This window comes from Peromyscus maniculatus, chromosome 7, assembly GCF_049852395.1.
Source record: "Peromyscus maniculatus bairdii isolate BWxNUB_F1_BW_parent chromosome 7, HU_Pman_BW_mat_3.1, whole genome shotgun sequence".
In the NCBI taxonomy this organism is placed as follows: domain Eukaryota; kingdom Metazoa; phylum Chordata; class Mammalia; order Rodentia; family Cricetidae; genus Peromyscus; species Peromyscus maniculatus.
In genome coordinates this window covers 78,354,083-78,381,930 of record NC_134858.1, presented here as the reverse complement: position 1 = coordinate 78,381,930, position 27,848 = coordinate 78,354,083, and the positions used below count along the sequence as shown (strand labels likewise).

General features: G+C 39.9%; 1 long non-coding RNA gene across 2 annotated transcripts; it reads right to left on the bottom strand.

Annotated features, from left to right (window-relative positions):
* Positions 1 to 1,726: 1,726 nt before the first annotated feature.
* On the bottom strand, positions 1,727 to 24,791 carry LOC143274292 (uncharacterized). 2 transcript variants are annotated; one of them, XR_013052858.1, is made up of 4 exons: positions 24,540 to 24,791; positions 12,735 to 12,857; positions 7,238 to 7,391; positions 1,732 to 1,948 (listed from the first exon to the last, which is right to left on the bottom strand). It is a non-coding gene; the product is annotated as an uncharacterized LOC143274292 (long non-coding RNA). The 2 variants fall into 2 exon arrangements; XR_013052859.1 differs by lacking the exon at positions 7,238 to 7,391 and having other exon boundaries at positions 1,727 to 1,948; positions 24,540 to 24,785.
* Positions 24,792 to 27,848: the final 3,057 nt, after the last annotated feature.

Sequence of the window (27,848 nt, the reverse complement as noted above, 5' to 3'; positions counted from 1 at the left end):
GACTCCAAATGTAGGAAGACACAACAGACAAAATAAAAATCATACCTCTTATGGGGCCATGAAAAGTGGCACAATAAGGAGGCTTTGATGAAGTGTATCTCCATGGAAACAAGCACTTCTTAGGTGAGCAGAGAATGGCAGCATCCTCCATATCTGATCCTCAGATCAGGAAAGTTGCTACCAATGGGAAGAGTCTTTGGAAAACTGAAATAGCTGGGCCTTCCTGGAATGATGGGGCTGGTGGGAGTCTGGAGAAACAGACTGCAGTGAGTACATCCACCCAGTCTTTCCTACCCTGAGAAATAACTAAGGAGAGGAGCTGGTGGAAGGGGCTGGCCAGCAGTTCTGGGCATATCCATGGTTATCAGATTCTGAGGTTTTCCAACTAGAGTCAACCATTCCAAATATTTAAAAAAAAACAATATTTTCTTTAAAAAAAGACTCCGATACCCCAAATTCCACAATGCCTGGAGTATAATGTATACATTATAGTATACTTGTGTGCATTATATTTTATATTTTGGATTTGAGTTAAAATGTAAGGAAGCAGAAAAAAATGTGACTGCAAGAGACAAATTAGGGACAATAGAAACGAAGAAAAAATTTAGTTCTTAAGATTAGTCTATGGGAACGTAAAATCACTTAAAAATTTGTGAAAGAATTTAGAGGAAAGTGTATTTTTTGTGAGTGAAGAAATAGAAACTTCTAATTTTCTACAAAAAAAAGTGAAACAAATGCTACTTTTGAAAGTGGAAAATTCAGTGTCAGAACTCAGAATTCATTGGACAGGCTTCACTGCAGATGGATATTACAGGGAGCTAAAGCATGAGTGAACTTAAGACAAATCAATAAAAATTATCTAAGCAGAAATGAGAAGAAAAAATGTAATTCACAGAACACACATGACTGAGGTTATGTCTAACAGTCATATATATATAAATACAGTCTCAGAAGACAAGGGGTAAGAACGGATCAGGAAAGAGAACTGAAATAGCTTTTATCCAAGCAGTGAAGCGTCCATTTCTCCACAGGGTCTCTCTCTCTCACCCAGCTTTATAACTGGGTTGTCTTCCACTTCCCCAAGTACAGACCTTGTTCAGGCATGTGAGTGGTGCTATCCATCTGAAGCATGGTCAGTGCTCAATCACAAAAATCACAACAAAGTTGGCTTGCTCCAAGATGTGGGGTAGTAATTTATAAGTCCGTGGAAGACAAAGGAAGCCGTGCTGTTATTGCTCCTCTGTCTTTAGTTCAAACTTGGTAAAATACAGAATCTCTTGCCCCAACCAAACAAATAGACCTTAAATGTAAACCTTTTGAAGAATGGCTTAATAGTAATCCCTCTTCCATTCATGGCATATAAAAAAATTACAAAACGTTAACTTGTGAAGGGAAAAGAATATTGCTATAGCAAGGAAATATGGGTGTGGGCCTGTAAATGATTTATTTTGTTAACTCCCAATGTGCAATGGAATTGAAGTGTCTAGGTCTGAGAAGGCAGTAAAGAAATACAAAGAGGGGGAGGTGATGTCAATCAAGAGGCCATCATTGACCAAAAGCTCCTCTTCTACTTACAAAGAAGTATATGTGGGTCATGGGTCATGGGTCATGGGTCAGGGTAGAAGGAGAGTGGATGTGACAGTAGATCCTGTTGGAAAATACTGTGGCAAGCCTTTATCTCATACTGGCATATTGTCACACACTCTGAGAAAATAAAACAAGACTACAGTAAATTAAAAAAAAACTATATTAAAAGTTTCAATCTTATATAATTATTGTAGGACCCAATGGGGAAAAGATGCAACTTCTTTCCGTAGTCCACACTTCCGAGCTTGTCAGTCGGCATGTAATTTGGATGGTTCTTGGGCAGTTACCTCGCCTGCCTGTTTTTAAAACATTCGGTCTATGTAGTTTCCATTTTAAATGCTCTTCTTCAGAGAAGGACAACCTGCAACATTAATTGATTTAATCAGCAATTTTCAGCAGCTCTGGATGCAGCTCTGTTCTTTGGGAAATAAGAGTAAAAAATGAAAAAAAAAAAAGTAGCTGTGAGGACTTTTGAGGATCATGACAACTCACAAGGCCAAGGAACCTGTAACTGTCCTCTGGTACCATCATGACGGAAATCATCGTGGAAAGGGTACAGGGAGACACAGAAAGGGCTCAGAGATGACACAGGGCAGATGGAACTGGGGCTGAAGAGATTTAATTGGCCACAATGCTATATAGGATAGGAGGGATTACATTAACAGAAAAACCTACTGTAACATTTGAGGCCTGAGTCTTGAGCAGGTTGCAAGCAGGGTTATCACAGCTTGTATTTGGATAATAGCCACCTGCTTCCTGTTGTGAAAGGCTTCTACACAGTCCAGCACTCTCCCCCTGGACTCTTAAATGCCATAAAGAAACAATCTTTGCCTTCTCAAAAGCTGCAGGAACAAACTTCCTTTTGCTTTCAAGCTGAGATAAGAAAGGCGCGAAAGGAAGAGGATTTCTTTCCCTCTGGTCCACGCCCTTCCCTAGTGACGGCATCACCACTTCTAACTCTGCAGCAGCTTGCACTGCCTGCATTAGCGGCTCGCCATTGTCTGCACTTCATTTTGAAAACTGGAATGCTTTGCTAGCCGAGATTGTGCAGCTGGAAACTCCGTGTTGGCTATTTGGCCAGTGACTAGGCAGAAAGTAGATCATTTCTTTTTCTAGGAATCATGACAACTCTGGAAGGGTTAATTTCTCATTTCATCACTCAAGATCCTGCTTAACTTAGTCAAAATAAGATTTGACTTAAGCTTGAAAGAATCAACACAGTAAAAAACAAACAAAAAGTCCCCTTTAAAGTGATTACTACCTTCATTTAAGCAGCAAACTATATTCTGTGAAAAGCATATAAATATGACACCCAGTATATTCTCATTCTCTCTCTCTCTCTCTCTCTCTCTCTCTCTCTCTCTCTCTCTCTCTCTCTCTCTCTCTCTCTCACACACACACACACACACACACACACACACTATTAACCATGCGTTAAATTGCAAGACTTGGTAGGTAAAATTGGGAAGAATAATAAAAACCTTTAAGGATTTGCTTCCTCTCTCATTGAGTTATTAATGGCCACAGGAAAGGAAGGTGATTTGAGAAGAGAAGCGTGCTGGGTACCAGCTGCTGCTGAAGTCAACTAATTACCACATCCCGCTTGAAATCTCAGCAGATATACATGCGCAGACACTGAGGGCTGCAAGAGCTTCCAGTTAGACATTAAATTATCTTCCGGGAGACTCGGTTATAGGCAAAAGTCTTTGCATGCATAAATAACACCAACACACACATTTCCAGCTAGGTTTCATACAACTAACTCCACATTCCTCTTGGTGTATCACCAACACAGAATCTAGTTGTCCTCAGTGAAAAGGCTGTGCAGAATCATTGTTTCTGTCAATTTAATAACACCAAAAGAGATGGACTAGACAGTGAGCATTTCCTTGGAAGGACGAGGTGTTTACTTCTGAATCTTTAGCACTTAGCACAGAGCCTGCTATCTGGGAGATAAGCAAATATTAGTTGAATGGATAACAAATGATGCAATTACTGGCATGTTGAAACTGGTGCTCAGTGACTCCTAAGGCCAGGAGCTATCATTATTATCTCTTCTTTGGACTACTATGTTACGGATACTCTCTTGAAACCCATAAAAAAGACTTGAACCATTGGAAAGACCCTTCATTTATTCTTGGGTAGACTGACTCAGCATCATAGAGACATCAACTACAAATGCAATGTCAGTAAGACATCACTGTTGCTTTTTTATGGAGTGAAACAAGCTGACAGTAAAGTTCACATGAAAATAAATATGCAAGAATACTCAGGAAAACACTGAGAAGGAAAAACTGTGAGAAGGGCCTGGAACCTGGAACATAACTGTGATAACACTGTGGTCCTGGAATATGGATGGACAGAGACCAAAGGAAAAGAGCAGAGATCAATCTAAACATTTGTGAAGCTTTCATATATGATAAAAATGCACCTCAAATTCAGTAACCAAGGGCAACTTTATAACAATTGATATATATCTGTCAAAAGTAAAATTAAATTACTCATGTACTCTGGACAGAGGAATAAATATTGAATAGAAGAGATAATTTAAAAATATTAAAATCATGGAAATATTACAAAATGTGAGAATTTTAAAAAATTTAGTATAAGAAATTTCATTCTAAATATGACTCAAAATACAGAGACAAGAAAAGAAAATAATGATAAATTTGACATTAAAAATTATACATGAACCATCATAAAATTAAGAGACAAAAAACTAGGGAAAATATTTGCAACACACATCCCAGGTAAAGGGCTAAAGTCTCTACTATACAAAGACTGAGAGACTAGAAGCTAAAATTAAGAAAAATATTAAAATACAGGAATAGATAATTCACCAAAACATGCCAATGGCTGTTCACACATATGTAAAAATGCATGAATTTACTCATAAGTAATGAATAAAGTGAAAAGCAACTATCAGTCTGAATAAGCTTTAAATGGCTGACAATGCACCCTATTGGCCACACTGGAAAGAATGATGCCTTTCTCTCTATTGCTAAGAAAGCAAATGGCAAGAAACCTAAGGAGGGGACCTTGAACATTTAACAAAGTTGTTCACCAACATATAAGAGACACCAGTGTGGATCCACACAATGGAGCACCAGATAACTGCATGAATAAATGCAGGGAAGAGCACCATAAACTGAGCTGGGTAGCTGGATGATTTTCAGGGTATTTTGCCAAATATATATATATATATCACAAAGTAAGAAAGTGCTCAAAAAGAAAGAAAATAGTAGGAAAGAGCCTTTTTCACTAAAGTCAATAATTTATTGATGAATAACTGTTATGGTCATTATTTACTAATTATAAATAGTAATAATGGTCACCATTTACTGAGGGACTCTATGTCCCATTCTTGCCCATGCTTCTTAGGCCATGGTTCATTTAACATTTTCTTACACAGCATCACCAGGCTGTATGGATTAGGAAATTAGGAGCTGTCAACTGCTCATTCACTAGTCTCAACAATAGAGCCTTCACATTCAGCCTCGATGTCCACAACCGTTTCCTGCTTCCTGTACTTTCAATGTTTCCCAGCTCTCTACTGCCCTTGTGGATGTCCATGCAGGAGGACCAGCTCAAGACTGCTTGCTCTTAGAAGGGTAGCAAGGAATTACTTTCCTGTCTAGATGCAGTGGTGGCTTACTTCTCTTGTGATTGTATTTGGTGTCACATAAAGTCCAGATTTCAGTTCATTTAACAACATCTTCAAAGGAAAGGAGAGAACACAATGGGGAAATATATTCTACAGTTCTACCCCACGATTTCAAGACCTGGAAAAGATTGTATCGTTTAGTAGAAGGCTCACTAAGGCTTTGCTCTCATCAATCTTGGTTGCTCTTCATATTTAGAACTGTAGTAGCAGAGGGCTGAGGAATCCCTAATGGCGGAATCCTCAAGAGGTAAGGGTTCTCATCACCCTGGGGGCCTGTGGTGACCCCAGCAAGGAGTTTGCAGTCTTTGTCCATGTTAACCCTCTCAGCATCCCTTCCTTGAGCTCTGCAGCCTCACCCCACCCCTGCCCACCTCTCTGTCAGTCTCGAAATTCCAAGCAACTTGTAAATGAAAAGTCAGGTGATGATGTCCAGGGCCAACCTTAACTGACAGCTTGTGGGGAAGAAAAGTCAAGGTTAAAAAATATTCAGGCTTAAGCAAAACATGCCACTTGGCAGCCAAGTGAGACATTAGAGGACAAAGCCAAAAACAATGCTGTACATGGAGGACCACTTGGATACCTTCCCCGGTGGCTCTCCTCCCCTCCCAAATTCTCTTAGAGAACAAATATGCTCACTCATGCCTAAACTGTATGCCAGGCCCACAGCTTTCCTCCTTCAATAGTGCAGCTGCCTCCAAGCTCCACCTGTCACATGGGCTCTACCAACGGTAGAGTTCCGCCAAGAATGCCAGGCAACGAGGAGGCTTCCTCAGTGGCCAATGTCCATGTGGAAGTATTTAAGGTGTCACATATGGCTTCCATACTTCTCAAACTATTTAGCATAAAATCTCCAGAAGCAGAAAATCATAAAAATTTGTGGTTAATTGTACATATTTCATACATGATATTGCTCTTCAAATAGCTGTAGGTATGACAAGGTCTGGACCTAGAAAATGGGCTGTTTGTTTAAGAGACTTCATTGCTATGTATTCAAATTGTGGAGGGCTGTAAAGAAATTTTAGGTTGCCCCAATAAAAAAAATTATTTTCCTGCCAGGGCGGGTTTATTTTGCTTTGTAATCTTAGTTCTTTAACTACCAAAGGACTCCTTGATGTATACATTTGGGGAGGTTCCAAATCTGCACACAGATGTGCAGTAGTCTATGATCTCATCACTGTCTTATTAAAAAGAAGTTAAGCCAAGGCACAAAAGGGAATTTCAGCTTGGGTCATCGCCTCAAGTTCTCAAGGCACCTAACTGTGGAAGGATTCATCACCTGAATTCCTGGAAAAAGCTAATCCAAGAATCTCAGACCTGGGGGGAAATGAAATGCTATGTGGTCCTTTCCTTCACCTTCACAAAGAATGATAGACTAAAATAAATGAAAATAACTTCATTTTTCAAACTCCAAGAAACAGGTTCTCTAAGTTTTTCATCGCTTATTCATCTTTCACAAAAGGGAAGTTCTATGTCAATCCTAACTCTTCTAAACTTAAACACATTCAGTCTCTTACATGTAAAAATATAGCACTTTAAAAACAGTTATTAAATGTCCCTTTTCTCGCTCTAGTACTTTTGACCTTCCACACGAGTCATTCTTAGATTCATAAATCATCCTCATGGCTTTCCTTGAATCCCATGCAATGCTTCATTCTTTTTTTAATCAGAATGTTCTGGGACACTGAAAAGAGATGGCTAGCTCCCTCAGCTGACTGGTAGACTTCCCTAAAATTATAGACACACCATATCTCATGTGCTGTTAAAGAATAAATTGCCAGAAAATAAGGTCTATACAGTTGCTCCTGGGGTGAAGTTATAAAATCAATACACAATGGCCAGAACTGGACAGTTTTGATGGGGAGGAGTACCCAGATTGTCAAGGTCATCATCTGACCAGATCACACATCAAAATAAAGATGGTTACACTGGACAGGTGTTTCAGCCCCCCATGATAACACAATGAGAGAGACTAACAGAGAATCATACCAGGACAGAGCCAGCATGACTTCTAGAAAGGATAGGTGAACCAGGTTACTTGGATCATGCTGGTCTCTTGCTGGGTGAAGGCCACAGAACCCTGAGATCCTGCTGTCATTGAACATCTGAGTCATTTCCCCTCAGACTCTGCTCTCCATGCCACCTGCTTACAGGAAACAAATGTTCTATTCAAACTAATGCAACGTTCTGCTCTCTGGAAGTTCCATTTATCATAGAAATTTAATAAGTTGGCATTCTGTTAGCACAAAATGTGTGTCACCATCTCAGATTTGCCCACTTCTCCCTTTAAAGACCAATTTCTGAGTCAACGTAACAGAGTTAGACATTGGACCGAGATGAATGTGCACTAAGGAGCCTTATGATTTCTTCCTTCTGGAATAATCTATTCAAGTTGCAGCTCCTTCTACAACCAGTATACTTCTGGAGAGATAAGTGAGATCGGATGGCCCTTAAGAGGTCCAGAAGGTTCTCATTTCCCTCATCACACTTAGTTTTTTTTAACTATACTTCCCTAGTCCGTTTTCATTTTTATCCATGCAATCTTGCATACCACCGGTATGACTGTACTTTCTGAGAAGCTTCAGTTTCTCAGGAACTAGTTTTCCATTCTAATTCACCGATGTGCTGCTCAGCCCATTGCTTTATCACCCAGCTTGTGTCATGGGGAAGTGAATGAGGCTGCTACATCTCCCATCAACAGGCAACATAAAATCCTCTTATGTGGGGACATGCCAAAGTCTGATTTATTCCTTGATATAAGTGGCAGTCTCTCTTTGGACACATGGCTTCTGTGCAATGTAGCATCATCTGTCCTCTTGTTACTGACACTAGGAAAACTATTTTGGGTAATGCTAAGTTAGAGTTTGTGTATGAGACTATCTGGTGGAAGATTGGGGTGGTAGAGGGCATTGGCTATTATTCTTAAGAAGGGCAGCCATGCATCCCAGACACTTTTCAGAGTCCCTGCTAGTAGGAAGCTTATCGAGAGAGACTTGAGAACATCAGCAGTTTCCCCAAGTAACCTTTGAAAAGATCCATGTTTCAGAGCCAGGTGACCAGCAACAATCCCCCCAGCCTCCCAGTTCTGCAGCCTTCCTTACCCTTAGGACACAACTGTGCTAAGAATATCAGATGCCCTAATTTTTACACTAGGCCTTTATTACCATCACACTTGATTGATTCCTCTCAAATTTTGCCTAATTCAGAAGTTGGATGATGATGTACATATGTCTTTTCAGTTTCCTGATAAAGTGGCATATGACATATTTAAACATCTCTCAAAGTCCAGAAAGTTCGTATCTGCTGTGTTTTAAAAATTTTTCACCAAGCCAGATATATTACTATAGAAGATGATTTACAAAGAAGTTGTTCTTTGTAAATCAATAATGGTAATGTCCTTATATTTCAGACTTCTTGAGGGTGCTGATGAACCAATTTTTAGATGATTTTGGTCAATATCTGAGTCATATTTAATGATTTAATGTTTCAATTGTATTAGCTTTGTCATATTTCACGATTGAATATGAGAAAATTTACCTGGAAGTTTAAGCTCTGAAGGGAAGGTAAACATCAACATCACGTCTATTGGTTACTGTGCTGATGTTTATTAGAGTAAAGGAAAATGATTTTCTTTATTAAACTTCATGTTTCCTTCTTTGCCTTGGGAAATAGCAGTAGTTAGCAAGTACTATTAGTGCTTAACAGGTATCTGGTTTCCAAATATTCACTGCTAGTACATCCCTGGCAATGTCATCAATTCACCATCTCTGAGGAATAAAAATGAATAAACCACTGGCCAGTATCATGTGCATTGAGCAAGGTCACCCTAAGTGAAATGCTATAAATCATGTGTGACATGCAGAGGGACTCACCCAAATGTCTTTAGTGAGTTGAATATGAAGACTTTCGTGAGGTATGGAGCTGGGCTAAGATTTCTCTTCCTCTACTCTGTCAAGGGATCAGTAACAAGTGCAGGCAGTAGACATAACTGATGGCATCCCCCTCACTCAGGGTCTCTTGAGCTTCATTTGCAATAACAATTTTGAAAGATTTGCCAAGCATTCATAGCTATCCACATGCTTCTACCCAGTAACATCTCTACTGTATCTGAGACCCAAAGAAAATCAGTTTTTCAGCAACTCCAGCTCCATAGACAAGATGATTTTTCAGTAAAAACTATGACATGAGTTGAAAATAATGGTTAGATAAAAATTCAGTGAAAATTGTCTTTATTAATGTTTATGTAAAAAATTGTGCCAAAAATAGATAGGCCAGTAATAGCGGAGGAATATAGCGGATTGTTTTTTCAATGTTCTTAATTTATTTAAAGTAAACTTTTAAAGAAAAGGAAGGAGCATTTGTATAATCTGTTTGTTACAATAATGAATGGTATCAATAGTTTCTGCTTTGAGTCTTAGCTTTGATAATTTTTTAAAACTTTGTAACATGAAATGATAAAATGAAAGTAACCAGAATTCTCTTTAGCTGTGTTTACAGTCATCATTCAAACTCTACTATTTATGCATAGCAGTTGAAACAGTCATGTGACTGAGCTACCTGTGCTAGAATTCAACATATCTGGCAGTTTTCTCAGTTAACCTTTGTTAGAATACTGTATTAATGGACAACTATGCCTTTTTAAAAAGGGAATTATTGGAAGCATTTACATATTGAAATAAAACAGTAACCATTTTTATTTATTTAGATCTTAAACCAATTTTTTTTTAATAAATAGGGGGGGGGTATTTTCCCATTGAGAGTGTTTAGAATTGTGGCAACTGGTTTTTAGTATTGCCTTTGCCATATCACGAGGCCATATATCCATTATTGGCTGTACCTGAGGTAAACCAAATCCATTGACCCATGACTGGTTTCTACCTCCTCCAACTCAATGAAGCTGGACCATAGTCTTAATAGAGTCACATCCTTCTTACATCAATTTTAAGCATCTCCTCTACTTTCAGTCACAGACAATGGAAAACTATCCTCTCTCTCCACAGATACTGCATTGATTTCATTCACTCTGGATACCATCTATGTCCTTTTGTTGGTAACATCTTCAGAACAGAGCCTCAGCAAGACTTTACACCTAATTTTACTTTTAAAATCCACATTTAGAGTATCTTGTCTCTGCCTTCATCACATCTCCCACTGATTGGTATCAGTGTCTCATTCCCCAAAGGTATCTTCTCTCCCATGATTTTGCTAGCCCTAACATTCAAAAGCTCATGCCTCCAGTGTACCGGATTGTCCACAGAACTGTGCACTTCCTTTCCAATGAACTATAAAGGATGATACTTGCTCTATTTTGTTTGTCCTTAAAATCCTGCCATTTAAAAATATTTATTTGGTATTATTTGTCCTCTGTAATTTGTTAATGTCCCCTAGGGACAGATGAGAAACACTAAGTATAATCTTTAAACACAATTTTTTACTTTTCCTGGTATTTTTAGGCTAAAATAATTATTAAATTGTACTCTCTTGAGTTTAGACTGTGTGCTTTTTCTCTGGCTGGGATAAATAATTTGAAATCTTCCCTTGTTATCTAGGCCCCTTCCTAAGTGCAAATAGTTAGTAATAAAAAAATATTTCTGCACATCAAACACTAATCTCCCTATGTGAGGCTTTGCAGCAGGTAAAGAATTCCAATATATGATTAGTGACTTCCTGTTTCAACACCTATTTAATAGCTGTATAAACATTTATAATATTAATGTATTATTTTGGCTTCCAACTTGTCAAAACCTCTGTGAGGTGTTGGAGAACAAGGATGAGCAAGGCAGGAGATAGCTGCTGGTCTCACAGAGCTCACAATCTACAAGTAACTGTAATTTATGTCCCTATGTCCGTCCTAGAATTACCCAACTTGTGTAGTTCTCTGAGGATGCATATGTGGGACAGGCCATGAGAGTGGCTGGGCTAAAGACTTCATTATCTGAAAGTGCAGTCAGAACACAGAGTTGTACGCTATGGCATACACCTGCAATCCAGCAGTTCATGGGCCTGAGGCAGGAAGATCGAAACCTCAAGGCATGCTTGGGCTATGGAGTAAGCTTAATACTAGCCTGGGCAATTTAACAAAGCCCTGACTTAAAATAAAAGTAAGAAATAGAGTTTGGGACATATCTCTGTGGCTGAGTGCTCACCTGGCATACATAATACCTTGACTTCAACCTCCAATACAGAAACAAAACACAGAGTAGCTTTTGCCAACATAATGGTTGCTCACATGGTCCTGGATCAAATCCTAGCCCTCCACAGTGGGTGACAGTGGACTTAGATGATCTAATTGATTTCTCTGTGCTTTAATTTCCTTTCAAGTAGGATAAAGGAAACGTGTCAGAAAGTAATTGTAAGGATTCAGTAAGATACAAAGGGCTGGGTAACAGTGTCTAACACATAAGAAATAAAGAAAACCCAGTTATCATTTATTTGTGGTTTCTACCATGAATATTTTAGCAAACGACCCATTTGATGACTATTTTAAAGAAAACATATGGTTGTTGTATCTTTAAAGGCCCAAATCAGCATGCTGTTGAAGCTGCCTGTTCACAAATGTATCACTTAGAATCTGACAGTACCCAGGCTACAATTTCAGATGAGTAGGCTTGGCTACCAAGGTCTTTTCAGGGTGAGAAGAGGGAGAAGTGTCCCAAGCTAAGGATGTTGGGACATGCTGTTTGCACCCATTCCTCTGGGGCTGGAGGCAGCCCTTGGCAGTACTAAAATCATATGACCATCACGGTACCTGTCTCATTACATCATCAGGACAGAAAAGAAGTCAGTTTCTACCTAGTTCTTTTTGTTTGTTTGTCTATCTGTTTGTTTTCAAAACATCCCGACCACTGTTTCCCCTCTTTCAACTCCTCCCAGTACCCCTTCCCCCATCTCCTTCTCCCCCAGATCCACTCCTCCCTCCTTCATTTCCTTTCAGAAAAGAGCAGAACTCCCAGGGATATCAACCAAATATGGCATAACAAGATGCAATAAAGAGGCATCTTGTGCCAAGAAGGACCATTCGTGTAGAGATGCCACTGGGGAGTTCGTCATCCTCAGCCAACCCTAGAAGCTCCCCAAAGAAGCTAGTCCCAGCCTCCTCCTTTGCAGAACTTTGTGGGGACACAGCTGAATATAGTCGCAGTAGTATGGAGCAAAATACAGAAGAACAGCAAGATGCCCAGAGATAATATGTCAGAGTAACAGAAAGTAACACATTTCAGATGCATTGTCAAAGAAGTGATGGAGGATCAAGACAACTCGATCCAACTTCAAGTTGAAGGATAAAAATGCAAATATTCTTCCATGTCCACTTTTTATTGCTTTAAGAACTGATTTTGTTTCAACCATGTGTCCTTTATTTATCCTGACACAAATTCTGCTCCAGAGTTTTCTAGTATGTATGCTGCCAAGGCAAGCACTTTGCATATCATGTTTTTTTTTTTTAAAAGGGGATCAAGAAAGTGTTCTAAAATGCAAAGATTCTGACCTTTGGAGAAATGGGAAGTTGTCTCATTGCTTCTTCTGTTCGCCAGTGCCGGGGTTCTGATGATGTCCACTCCACAGATGCATCTAGGTCAGCAAGTCGGGTGTGCAGCTTCTGAATAGCATCCTCAGCAAATGAAATTCAAGCCAAGGAAAGGATAATGACTATTGATTGCTGTCTGGAGTATGACCAGTGACCAGGCAATACTGCCTCATTACATCATCAGGACAGAAAAGAAGTCACAGCTTCTACCTAGTTCTTTTTGTTTGTTTGTCTATCTGTTTGTTTTCAAAACATCCCGACCACTGTTTCCCCTCTTTCAGCTCCTCCCAGTACCCCTTGCCCCATCTCCTTCTCCCCCAGATCCACTCCTCCCTCCTTCATTTCCTTTCAGAAAAGAGCAGAACTCCCAGGGATATCAACCAAATATGGCATAACAAGATGCAATAAAACCAGGCACAAACCCTCATATCAAGGCTGGACAAGGCAACCCAATAGGAGGAAAAGGGTCCCAAGAGCAGATGAGTCAGAGACGCTCCACTCCCACTGTCAGGAGTCACACAAGAACACCAAGCTAACAGGCTGCTTAGTTCTTTAAAAAAAAAATGTTTGTACTTAAAAGCAGCTGAGGAAGCTGTTAAAGAGGATATTCTTTTATATGTTTAACAGCAGCTGCACATGGCATTTTCCAGGCAGGAGTCTAAAGAGGCTACAAGGCATAATGGAACCTGTGTCAGAGGCAGGAGCAGAGTGGATACTCCCAGCAGCTGGCACTGCACAGAGAGCCGGGGTCCAGGGTGGGGACGTGTCACAGGATTGAGACAAGGATGTGGACTATCCACAAGTACATATGTGCAAGTGGCTGTTTCCATGATGTACTTTATGGACTTCACGTTAAGGACCTAGAACATCTCCTCAACTCTTCTGTCTCTTCTACACAGGTCTAAACTTTGTTCCTTTAGTAAAACAAGAACATGCTTCCTTCTTCCTCAGTCTTGAGGGAGGCCCATGTTATAACACATCTGTCTGGCTAGGAAGCAAAGAGGGGCCTTGAGTGGGCACATGTCAGAGACGCTAAAACTGAGGAAGGATGGGCAAAAGAAAGGGAATGTATCGATCACAAGTTATCCCTAAAGGGCAGCTACTCAAATGCATGTATTATTTCCAGGCAACAAGGTGCTGGAAAGAATGCAGGCATTGGTATCTCTCAGATGGAAACTTAGATATTTTTCCAATTTCTCTGAACCTTAGAGATTTTACAGGTAAAGTTGCCCACCTAGCATAGAGCACAGCTTCAATAAAAGGCATCACTTAAGCCTTGGTTCTTTCCTACAGACAACAAGCACACAAGTGACCACTCTGACATAAGAGCTGACTTTGTGAACATGAAAAATGCAGACACGAATGAGTCATGAAGTTTCTCCTCTGTGCTGCATTGGCATATATTTACATGTGTTTGTACAGCTGGCTTCCACTTGTCAGTGGAGTGGGGATCCAGTGGAGAGCAGCCCTGACCTTGGCTCCCATGAACAGTCAGCTGCAGAAGATACAAGCCTGGAAATCACAGAAGGAAACTCTACCTTCATGTTATTGGACTTTTATAATTCCAATGAAGGTGATAATATGGAAGATTTGGCTGGGAATTCTGGAATTTAAACAGTAGCAACAATAAAAACATATTTGGAGATAATAGGGGGAAAAAATCTTATTTTCAAGTCAACTCCATCACTAGCTCTCTTTGACGTCTTTGTCATAAAAAGGTGCTCATACCAAACGCCCAAGAAAGGATTCCATGTGATATAAGATCTGACCTGAGACTTGAACATCAAGAAGGAGGCAAGTGTGGACTGGTCTGACAACAGTTCAGTGGAGGAAAATGCAATCACAAAATCCCTCAGGCAGAAATGAACATCGAGGGCCCAAGGAAACAAAATTGTCGGTTGGGCTAGGGCAGAGAGAGCACACAGGGGATGACTAGAGTTGAGGAGAATCGGCAGAAGGGAGCTTCATTAGGGCAACTTTGTTCTACATCCCATGACAAACTGTTAGAACATGGAAGTTGTGATCTGAGTAATGATTAAAAGATTATTCTGACTGCTGCCTAGGGAGCAGTATAGAGACTCAGATGGAAGTTGACGGTCTCCTTACAGGCTACTTCTGTAGATAGGCTTGGACTTGGTTGGGGGCACTGGAGGAACAGAGGAGACAGATTCTATGTATTGGAGAAAGGTCAATAGGGCTAGTAGCTCATGTGGGTATGTGGGATGATGGGGAACTGCTCTAAATTAAGTGTAGAAAGCTGGGATACCCAGGCTTGATATTACCCCAGGTGAGCACTGCAAAGGGCAGAAGCAAGCGTGAGGCTCTTGGATGACACAATGAAGGAAGACGAGGTAAGGGAAAGCAAGTGAAAGTCTCTATTCCAGTCTGAGGAGAACATGCTAGGATAACTACTGGTTGGATTACCCTTGGTAATTTAGTCAACAGGTTTTTTTCACTGCCTCAATTTCATCAGGAAAACAGGAGTTGCAAGACCAGCATGACAGAGCCACAGTGGGTATGCCAGGAGTACAATGTATGACCCACTCACTGAAGCACCCAGCACAGTTACAGCAGGATGCTCAGGAAACTGAAGTTGTCATTATCATCAACCCCCTGTCCCTTCCAATCTCCTAGAGCCTCAACACTCTTGTTTTTTAAAATAGAGCTGAGGGAAAGATTGGACTATTAGGTCATTTCCAACTTTAATTTTTGATGCACATCACTTGCTTTGTACTTAACTGCAACATCCATGAAAAGTAGGATGAGATTATGCTTCTGAGTTCATTCTCCATATCTGGGGCTTTGGTGAATGTAAAGAATTCCAATGGATAAACTAGCCTCACATTTCAGTGTCCAGTACCCCTTTGTTCCCAATAGGTTCCACCTAACAGAGTTCCTCTGTATTAAAAGAAGATTCTGTACATGTCTTTTTCCTCTTAGGAAACAAGGAGATCCATGTATTCAGATTCCCAAAGGTACCATTTACTAAAAGACCCAGGGGGAACTCAAGACTTTATGCTGTGTTCTGTTGACTGGTTCCTTCAAAGCAATACTGCATATTGGTCTTGGAGAGACCTCTTCTCCCAGGACCGGCCTCTGAAAATGTGTCTTCCATTTTAGAGACCGTGGTAACCTTCAGGCACCATTTAATGAATTAATGTTTTGCCACAATAAATGGAACCCCAGTGGTCCATTCAGAAAGGATGCAGCCCTTCTGGGAAAACTGAAAGCAAGCAGCAGCAGCAGAACAAAAGCCATTGCTTACAAAAGTAAAGATTAGTAATACATTTGTCTCTACAGTGTCTTTGCAAGAAATTCATGAGGCAGGGCAATCGCATTATTCCAGTATCAAAGGACAGAAGTAAAACCTGCATCTGGGTTTCAACAGATATGTGGAAGATGTGATGTATTTTGTAGCTAACAGGAAAACTTAGAATGCTGTTGTAAAACAGGAAAATGAACTCTATTCACAAATGTAAACTGGAATAGATGAGCATGTTCCATGACTAAAAGATGCAGTGCCTTCACGTAACTGTGATAGATTTTCAACAGCTCACTCTTGTGTGAGCACTTTCTATGTGCCAGACATATTGCAACTGCCGTATGCGCCTTAATTATTTAATCTGCATAGCAGGCTTATGGCTCTGCTGTTATCATCCCTGTGTCACAGACATGCAAATGGATGAGTGGGGAATCAAGTGGCTTGGAGAGAGTTAGCACTGGCAAAATCTCAAGTGAAATCCAGATGCTCTAACTCCATAGTCTGGATTCTCAGTCATGCACAATAGTCATGTTTTTCAGACTTTTATGGTCACTTTGCATGGTATACCAGTACAAAGAGGTTTAGAAAACAGCATCTAGCCTAACGATATGGAGTTCTTCATCCTGTCTTCTTGTTTTAAATACTCTCTGGTTGAGACTCATTGAAGTTGTTTTACTGTCAGCTCTAACCAAGGGTGTACCCTTCAGCCTTTACATGCTACCCCAGTGCATTGTGCTCTATATCCTTGGACTTCCTTCATCTTTATGTTGTGGGGAGAGGGGATTCATAACAAACCTTTCTAGAAAAGGAGAGGGTATCAGATCAGCCTCTTTCTTATTTATTATCCTCCTTACGGCTCTCTCTGTGCCCAGTTAGATAACCAACCAGCAAGAAAAGGTTTGGGGAAAGTAGAATTGATTTTCTAAAGTGTCCTCATTCCTCCTCCTTAGTTGTTTTCTCTCTTTTATTATTTCATCCAAATTATCAGCTATTTTAATGAAGAATAAAATCATCACTCAAAAATCCAATTCCCCTGAGCTCTAGAATAATGGCATTTTTTACTAATGAAACATGCAAACTACTGTCGGGTCCATTAATAGTCTCAATTTTTAATCTCTCAGATGATGGAACATTAAGGTTTCCATAGCAGCAGCTTCCAGCTGTTGGGGGATTCCAGGCTTTCAGTCCTGAGACAATTAGGGTGAAGCATTGCCAAGCCTTTCCAGCATTTCTGTATCTTCATTATGCAGTATTCAGTATTTTTAAAGCACTGATTATCAAGATGTATCAGTCTAAAGGGCTTGACATCTTGATGTCTATCCTGGGAGAAGAGAGTCGTTTGCTGAAGCTTATCACTAGGAGCTGCCTGGCATATCTGGATGATGGGAGTATGATCATTATCTTCAGTGTATGCCTTATAAATTAATAAAAGTCTAGGTGAGTCAAATTACAGATGGTTTGTGTTCCAGGGCTCTCTGGATATTTGATGAAGACAAAAATCTATGGATGGAAGAACAAAACCAAGAAGGCTCTCTTCATCTTTAGTGTCCATTTCTCAGAAAGACAGAATACGTGTGTCGTGAAGTCCAGCTATTTTTCATGTAAATTAATAGGATTTCTGGAAAAAGTGTAGCAAAGCAATGAAAGAAAGACACATAAAGACATAAACAAAATTTGACTTTTGACTTATACTCAGTAATTATGTAATAGTACTGACTATATGGTGCACTATAAAAGATCAATATGTCCCATCTTCATTAACATGAAGTGTGTAGCCAAACTTGCTCCTAATGAAGAAGAGTGGGAATAGGATTGGTGAAGGAAGTGTTGAAAAAGAAGGCCATAGGTTGTGTTCTAAGAAAACAATAGGAGAAAATGTACCAGGAACTCAAATTCTGTTTATCCAAACTATAGCATTCTCATAGAACACCTTATACCATAGATTAGCAACAAGATATATCACTGACCTGATAAGAACTCAGGAAGACTATGGGGAAATCAGTGGTCTCTGTTGACCATATCAATTTCTTTATTCTCTTGGAATTGCATGAATAGTGCTAGAGTACATACCTGACCCTACTTTGCAGCTAACTAAAACTAAATGGTTGAGTTGGGGGCCAGTAGACTGTGGACAGTAGATGCATCAGTGAGATCTCTCCTCTCATTGGTTTGCTGGATATTGAGGCTCAAGGTAACTTTGTGAGTCACAGGTTGTGATGGCAATTTGACTGTCAATCTAGTACTCTAAATAGCTAGGTGGAACAATTTGTCTGGCAGACTTTGGCAAAAAAAGAATATGGCAAAAGGAACTAATTTGTTATTGTGGGTTAAATGGCTGAGATTTTTATTTGGGAATTTTTGTTGAAAACCAGCATTTCTAATAATTATCTTACCTAATACTCAAATCAATACCATTGACACAGGATGCTGCTGTGACACAAACTTAAAATGTGTGACATTAACAGAGAAATCACTATTCAGTACCAGAAGGGTGGTAATCAATGTTTTAATGTGGCAAAGCACTGGAGAAATTGCACTGATGTGGAAAATAGGTCAGGGGCTTACTGAAGGGGCCATTTTGGAGGGAATTAGTTGGATAAGATAATAAATTGGTATGTATTGGTTACCTTGGCTAAGTTTGGCATGGCAGTATAAGAAAAAGGTGTATTGTGGAATAAATCACTCAGTTTCTAGAGATTTGGCTAGGATTGGAAAGTCAACTGCTTCTGTATCTTAATTTAAGATTTAAAGATTTAAGATTGAGACAGGCTTTGAGCCAAGGAAATCTTTAAAGCCCTGGGTTACAGCAAAATCAAATTAAGAATGTGTCTTTCCCTTTCAAGATTAATAGCCTCAAAATAGCTACCATTTTGTTAGGAGATACATAAATTGGCAAAAGATAGAGAAAGTGAGAAGTAAAATAGAGAATCATGTGTAGTAGAGATTTGTGGTAAAGATATGAGCATGGGGAATGACCAGAAGATGATGGATCAGAAGTCAATTATGTTTTTAAGGAAATTGTATTATCTATCATGAAAGAAAACAGGCTCCTAGGTTTGGCAAATGACTGACTTCTTGTGACTCCATTGCTTAATCTATCTTTTCTTACACGTGTAGGAGCTACCAACAAGAGCATCTAAATGCCCATGTCAAATGTGACTCCTAAGGAGAGAAAAGCATGAGGAAACAGCTGAAGAAGAAACCCAGGATCTGTGCAGTTTCTACCAGAGAGCAGAAGGTCCCCTTTCCCTCACCAGAAGAACTTCCCAAAACTGGGCCTTCAGAATCTCCATGTTGCTCTGTACAAGGGACATCTTTGTTCCGTGTTTACTCCTCTGAGTGGAAGTAGTACTTCTGCCCGACTTCCTCAACTCTGTCACCATAGGCTATCTTAGAATTCAAAAATCACCATACCAAGACATGTCTCATCTTTCCTTTAAGCCTGTGGCTCTAGACTTTGACCTGGAGGCAAGAGGCTACGTGGAATTTAGGATGGGGGGGGTTCCTGGAGAACAGTTTTGCGTTCTATGTACAGGAGGAAGACAAATATTTTGTGAATAAATAGGAGCATTATGGCAAGATAATGCTATATGTTCACCAATCTTATTTCCTTCTCTTTCTGGGCACATACATGTCCAGCCTCCCTTATAGTTAATAGGGTCATTAAACTGGATTCCCATCAAAGAATGTGAACAAACTGATGTATATACCAAATCCAGACCTTGCACACAAAATCCATAGCATAACTTTCTACTTCTTCTCTCTTTCCCCTATTGTCAAATTTATTATAAATAACCAGGTAACACTTAGCAACCATACCTTCAAGGTGGCAGATTCTTTTGATGTGGGTCATTGAAAGATTGAACAAAGAAGCATTACATCACTATTAACTCCTACACAACCCACACAGTACTAAAACATGTTCATAACAGTTTAATTATTGTCTCTCCAGGCTGGAAGTAGCCACTGTACTTCTGTAAATGAGTAGATCAACCAATGGCAGTATACACATACCATACAGACCTACCCATCAACAAGAGGAATGAGCTGTCAGAGCATATAAAATCATAGATGAGTCATATGTGTGTCTGAAATCTCAAGTATTGGCAAGAAGTCAGTACAGAAAGATCATTCTGAATCATTCTACTTATATCACATTCTGAAGAGGGTTCTCTAGGGATTAGGAAGAAAGACGATAAGAGTGTTGAATGAGCCGAGTTATCAGACATTCTAGGAGAGTGAAACCATCCTGATTGATAGTATAAGATGGGTAAATGGAATAATGTATTAATAAACTTTTATGGGTGTTTATAGAGGAAAGAAATACATAATAAATGCAAATTTGAAAATCATTTAAGAGGTTAGAATATCCCCAAATAGAATACAAACTATGAACAAGAATCCCCAGTTGTACCTCTAACTGTAAAGGAAGTAATCTTCTCACTGACAGGGTAAATGCCATTGACTTGTGTAACATTGTAAATCAGAAGTCTTTAAGACCAAATGCAGAAGAAACGACATGTAAGTACTGTGCTACTGTTGGTAAAGTTCTATTCCACAGGAATGCAGGTTGGTAGGTGTTGGAAAATGCTTCTCACTATTTGAAAGAGAAGCCAAAGAGAAGCAATGGGAAAAGTATGGAAAGATCTGTGTTGTAATGGCTTAGAATTGGAGACATCAATATGAAACTGAACATAACTAATTAATTGTTTATATATGGATGTTCAGTCACAATTACATATATAGATATAATATACATTTAAAAAACCCTTTCAACAATGGCTGCTTATCAATAGAGCATAGAAGCCAACTGAAAGAGTTCTCAATGGCCAATGCTGGAAATATTTAACAGGCAAAATTAATGAAATAATATTAAATCATACCTCAAAGTAGTAAAATGTCCATGCATCCAACACTGATATAAAATATTATATTAATAAATAATAAAATATATAAAAAGTGATATATTAATAAACAAATAAAGGAGAACAGTCAAATCTCCTATCAGAAGACTAATCCAGGGGAACAATTTCTGTAGGGGTCTGCACCCCTGTACCAGGGGTGTACCATAGAAATGGGTAAAAAAGAGTAACCATGGGAGATAAACTCAAGAAACTACTCCAGATAGGTGAGCAGAGCCACCAGCAATAATGGGAAGTCGTTTTGAGAGTGCATATGAGAAAATGGTAACTTGTCTCTGTGTCTTCCCCAAAACATGAAAAAAAAATTTTAAAGTATCACTTGAGAAGCATTCTTTAAAATGCCTGAGCAGTACCTCTTTTGGCTGCCAAGGTCACAAAAAAGACAAGTCTGAGAAACTGGCACAGCTGAGAAGAGCCTAAGATACGTTCTGAGGAAATGGAACACATCACAGGAAAAGGATGTTGGATAAGGACCGAAGAAGTCCAAAGGAAGGATCAACTTTAAGGTGTGCTACCGTAGCAGGCTTGGTGTCCTGATCATGACAAATGCCCCACATTAATTTATGATAGGAATAACAGAGGAAATTGTGTTAGGAAAAAATGGAAATTCTTGATTTAATTTTGCAAGTTTTTGTAAATGTAACTTATTCTAAAATTAAGTCTACTATATTTCCTAATCTTAAAAATAAAGGAAGTTTAATATCATTGAAGGTGTATATTCTTCTGTTAATTGTTGAAATGAAACTGAAGAGGCTGGATTAGACCGTTTGTAAAGCTATTTCTCTCCCTAAGATTCTGTGATTCAATGATGTAAAGCTACTGAGAAATCAATCAAGACACTGGCATTTATAAGGGTCTGGTTTCTCAATAAATGACCCATTAATACCATTTCTTAAATTTAATACCTAGCCAACAACTAAATTGGGAAAAAAAATGGTTAATTTTCCTTTCTTTCATCAACAATAATCGATACACAATGTTTGTCAAATCTTCCCCCACACAGTCACCGTAAAAGCAAAACCATTTTCCAACATAGAGCATTTACTGAGAATGAACTAGCAGAGACGGGAAAGGGATGGTTATTTTTAAACAAGCCCATTCTAGTCCTCTTGAGAGCAATGGTGTACATATTCAAATGCAATCATCAGGACCGTGAGCTGATGACGGAAGACTATAACAAAGATACTGCTGTGGTTTGTATTAGCACAGCTGATGGCTGGCTGTGGTCCACCGTTTCAGAAACACTGAGTATGAGAAAGAGAAGGGAAAGGAGACATCTTAATTCTTTTCTAAGATGAGAGATGCTTCTCCTTATTACTGTGTGGTACAAAGTGGTGGAAAGGCGGCGTTGTGGCTCTAAAGGTTCCCAGTTGGTGGTTGGAGGACAGAGGCGGGTGGCTGATGTGCAGCAAGAAGAAGACTATCAAAGCTGCTGAGGAACCGGATCTGACACACATGTGGAAACATTTTAGTACTTGAACAGCAAGAGAGCTCAGTTCATGACTAGTTTCAAGAGCAAGGACCTACTGGGCGATGAAGACGAGAATTCGATGGGCTCATGTTTACTCTTGTGTCTAGCAAAAACAGGGCTAATCGTTTTAGAAAAGGGAACTGGTAACTTTAATACCTAATGCTTTCCTTAAAACTTTCATGAAGAGACTTGTGACAAGTTAAATGCCTGGGTTAAAGTCCAGAAGATCCTTGTGGGATTTTTGCTATAAGATTTTTTAAAAACTTCCGAGCAAGCAATACCTTCTTTATTGAGCAATTTTATGTTCCTGTTTTGTACTCTGCTCCTCAGAGAATATAAGAAGAATGTAGAAAAGGTCCTACTAGTGTGAAGTAATTTGACCCCACAATGATAAACAAGAGGGCAGAGCAGGTGAGCTCACTCAGAAATATACGACAATAGGTAATCACAGGAGGGCAAGGCTAGGGAAAAAAAGAAAGCTAAGAAGTAATTAAGTCTCATTTCCAAAACATGCTTTAGTAAATGCATTTTCAGTGCTTGAACACTTAAAGAGAACTATACATGTACTTTGGAGAACAAGGTAAATGTAACCCTATCAAAATGACCTCCTGAGCTCAATGGGCACACCAGTAAATCGATGGTCAAAAATAACACAACCATATAAACCATCCCTTGCAATATTCCAAATGTAAAGGAGAGGCATGCCATCCCTCTTGGTTCCCTGTCTAGTTGTTTAGTTTTATCCTGGAAGGGGCGCTATCAAATAACAAAATTTCAATGAAACAAACTTAAAAACCAGATTGATTTTTTAAATTAGCAATTCCTGAATCGAAACACGAAAAGGTGCTCTGCCAGGAGCTGCAGAGTCCTGTTCTTTGCAGAGGAGTTTGATGTCTCCACTTCTCTTCCTGTTGCTGTGATGAAATCCTCCAACAAAGGCAGCATAGGGAGAAAGGGTTTAGTCGGGTTCTTCTATAAGGAAGACATAAGACGAAAGCAAACAGGCTAACATCAGGCTCTTGGTGTTCCTAAAGGAGAGGGAACCACCACTGTATACCCAAACACGATGACCGGCCCTCATGATTAGTTGCTGTGGATCTCCTTCCTGGTTTGGAGTAAATTGTCCCTCTTCTAAGTTCAGTTTGATTGTGGACATCTGCCACAACGATTCCTTTCTGCCTTGGCCAGGTCTATTGAGACTCAGTGCCAGAGTTCAGTCCAAAACAATCTCCCATACACTTTGTTTTACAGCACTCAAAAGTCTATTTCTACCTCAGTCCCAGCACCCATCCCGCCTCAGAATCTCAGCACCTTCCAGTTATTGCTCATTGTTTTCAAACCACAGAAAGCTATTCTTACATCCATTCTGAGAGATGCATTAGTGGACAATCTAAATTACAGAATCTTCTTCTCTGGCTGAAGCCCATCATCTCTCAGGACATAGCTGATGCCAAGCAAATAGCATCCTCACTGTTAATAATGAAGAAGAGACAAATGTGGTAAGCAGCAGTATACTGTGTGTGCCCAGAGGATGCTGGCTTATGTTGTTGTTCTTGAAACTTGGCCAGTTAATTTTAAGGATGTCACAGCTCATCAGAATTTATACCATTTATACTTCTTTCATAACTGTTCTAAGTCATGGCCACCACTTCATCTCCAGACTGTGTACTTGAACTCCATCCACACATTTGTTTGCATTTGGTAGCTCTTCAGTTTTTGCAGACGGATGAAAGCATCCCACTTCCACACTTAGAAGTAAACATGAATAACCTAGTCATGAGGTTAGTAGAAATAAAGGGGCAGAGGTTTTTTTTCTTCTGACAAGTCTCAAACCTAAAGGCATTCTGTCAATAAAGTCATCATTAACCCAAAAGTAATTATGTTAATATTTTACAGGAAAATATGATAAAGGCTAATACTTTTTCCTCCCCCTTTCCTGAGAGTTTCTACATAGCAAAAGAAAAAAAAAAGACGAGTATGTAAACACTGTTGTGATAGAATATGAAAGGTGGCACCACACCGGCATAAACAAATCTCCTATGATTAATTTAGCAGTTGCATAACCTTTGTTGCTATAAAATACCACAGACTGGTGTTTGAAGGAAATTTACCTCTTGTAGGTCTGGAGGTGGGAGGCGTGAAGTCAAGCTCACAGCAGATTCAGTGTCTAATGAAAACCTCTCTGTTTTCAAGATGTTTCCTTGATGCTACCTCCCCATATAGACATAATGTCACAGAGGGGTGATATTGCATAAAACTAATTTTAGAAGAACATTGATCCCATTCATTAAAATGAAGTAGTCCAACTATCTTCTAAAGACCCAGCATTTACTACCGGGCATTGACAATGAAAATTCAGTATTGGTTGTCATGCAAAACAGAACATATAGCAAATTCCATATTCCATAGCTACTTACCAAGCTAGGAGTTAGGCTATATTAATAACAAGTTGGTTCTTTGTACATGGAAGCTCAGTCTATATTGGTTAATGGATGGGGAGAAGTTGATGTCTCTATTAGGCAGCAGTCTTCCTACAATGGTATCTGTTGTGCTGGACAAAATAAAACGTATGCTAGTAAATTTGTCAAAGCTCCAGAATTAAAATTGTTTTATTGTCCTTCAGGTTCCTAACAAGAGAGTTAAGTTTAGAAGGAAAGAGTCATCACATTAGGTTCAAAAGAACATGGTATTCTTTGCCCTGTATGGTTATGTCTCTCACAGATGCGCCTGGTGATCCCAGAGTAGCAAGCACCAGGTGACTGGTGTTCTTATAAAAGGAGAGGATGAGGGCATACAGGGACACTCCAGAGATGTGAATGTACTGATGGCAGCATGTGAGGAGGTAACAAGAGGCCATTGACAAGCCAAGAACAGAAACCCAATCTTATGCCATCTTTTTTTTTTTCCAAGACAGGGTTTCTCTGTGTAGTTTTGGTGCCTGTCCTGGATCTCGCTCTGTAGACCAGGCTGGCCTCGAACTCAGAGATCCACCTGGCTCTGCCTCCTGAGTGCTGTGATTAAAGGCATGTGCCACCACTGCCCAGCTCGTCTACCATCTTGATCTTGACTTTCCAGAGATGTGAGGGAAGGCTTTTGTCATTTGGACCACCAGTCTGAAGAATTTTGTTATACTAATCCTTGCAAACTGATACAATTCTTCAACAAACATCCCATGCCCTCGGTCAATAGAAAATCCTGATTGGTCTGGAGCTGTATGCAATCACAAATCTATTTATTTAATCAGGTACGCAAGTTAATCTGATGCCAGCACCCCCAGGAACATACCTGGGAAAAATTTGAGCACTAATGTGTTTTACCAGCAGGATCCTGTCTTGTCATACACCTCCCCTGTCCTCTGCATGTGTCCCCATTGAGGCTGCTACCTTGATTTCCAGATGGCTGGAATCAAAGATACTTGTTAGATATGACCCTAGCATTACACATGGGGTACAGAATGAAGTGACATAAAGTCCTACCTGATCCCCTACCTTCATCATAGACATCCTGAACTCCTCCTTGGTGACACTGGAGTCTATGCCTCATGTACACTTTAGGAAAATTACCTCCACTCAGCTCTGCCTTTTTCCTGGGGCGGTTTTAGGAGCCCTAGCTCTAGACTGTAGTTAAGTTGATCAAGTCTTTTTTCTGTTTGTTTGTTTTTGTTTTAAGACAGGGTTTCTCTATGTAGTTTTGCAGCCTATCCTGGAACTCACTCTATAGACCAGGCTGGCCTCAAACTCACAAAGATTCGCCTGCCTTTGCCTCCTGAGTGCTGGGATTAAAGGAGTGCACCACCACCGTCCAGCAAGTTTATCAAGTCTAGATGGAGAAAAATCACTTCCATTACCAGAGAACTTCCTGTGGAAAAAGTTCTCTTACAGATCAGAGTTTTCACAATATATTACAGATATAAATCTGACAATAATGATGCAAACTTGTCCCCAGTAACAGAGTGATGCCCCAGGCTAAGTTACTGGTTTGGGGGAGTTTGTCCTCCAGGCTTTAGCCTCTTGTGTTGCCCGTTATCTCCAGAGGCTACAAGGAACACAGGTGCCCCTTTTACATTTCACAAACACCAAATCTGCAAATTCTGATACTCATTTATTCTGTCACTCCCTTAGGAAATGCGACTTTTCCTCTGCTCACCACTGGCCTGGATATAGCATGAACAGTGCCTTCTGCTTTTACAAAGAGCAGGAAAATGTTTTAAATTTTGTTTTGTAGCCTGGGAATAGAAATAGATAAAATTAGTCTAATGGTCCCACCTAGTCCCCATCTTCAGAACACACACACATCCCAAACTCCCTCACAGAAGTTATATGCACACACACACACACACACACACACACACACACACACACACACACACACACCAACCACATAAAAAAGAGCCAGGGAAAAAAGAGGGAGAGCAGTTCAGAAAATCAGCCAGAAGACTTTTTGTGGGGGAAAGGACCCCATCAGGCTTATTCAGACAGACTTGGCTGGCTCACGAAGCTTCAGCTAGGGAGCTGCAGAACAGGCAGCAGACAGAGTTTTGGACGATGAGCCCTGAGTGAGAGATGCGAACAGATTGTCCAGGGCATTTGCCGTGGAGTTGATAAGGGGGTAGCTCCTTTTTCGTTGCATAATCTGATTACTGTGGAGAGACGGGGACAGTAAGGAAAACCAGGCTGCTTGGACTCTGATGTGATAAGCAGTCACCACAATGAACTTCCCAACCAAGTAAAATCCAGCTCCTGTTGTGAGCAAGTGTAGACCGTGGCTTGGTGGCGTGGCCACTGTTCAGAGCAAAGGCGGTGTTTGAAACTAGCACCAATGCATGACGGGTTTTTCTTCCTTAAATTAGCTGTCCCCGTGAAGCTGTTTTTCCTCTATCAGATATCGCTAGGATAGTGAGTACCCTTTTATCCATTATCCAAGCGGAATATCACTTTTCCCACCAAATTTAGCAACTGGAAAATTTTTAGGTAAAGTATTTGGTGCTGCAAACTTATGTGAAATAGCATTACTGAACGTGGATACATTGGAGACGGCTTTTGTATCGGACGTGTCTGTGCCAGCCTGGCTTACCCTCCCCCTAGAAGATGGACATAGCATTTGATCCTGGCATAGATGCTGCTTGGGGGCTGACTGTACTCCACTCCTGACTCCTTTCTCTTGGAAAGCAAAACCACAGAGTTCAACACAAACAACAGCCAGTTAGCAGGCACAAACGCTAAATGGGAAATTAACTTCAAGTGGGTGAGACAGACTACTAAAATTCTGCCTATCCTGCTAAATTTAGCCCGGAAAAAAAAAATCTGTCTGTGCCATTTTCAAGTGTTTCAGGATTCCAGAGGCAGCTTGATCACACGTTTCAGCGAGAGGCTGAGGACTAAAATAGAGAAAGGAAATACAGTTAGCTATTCCTTCAATTT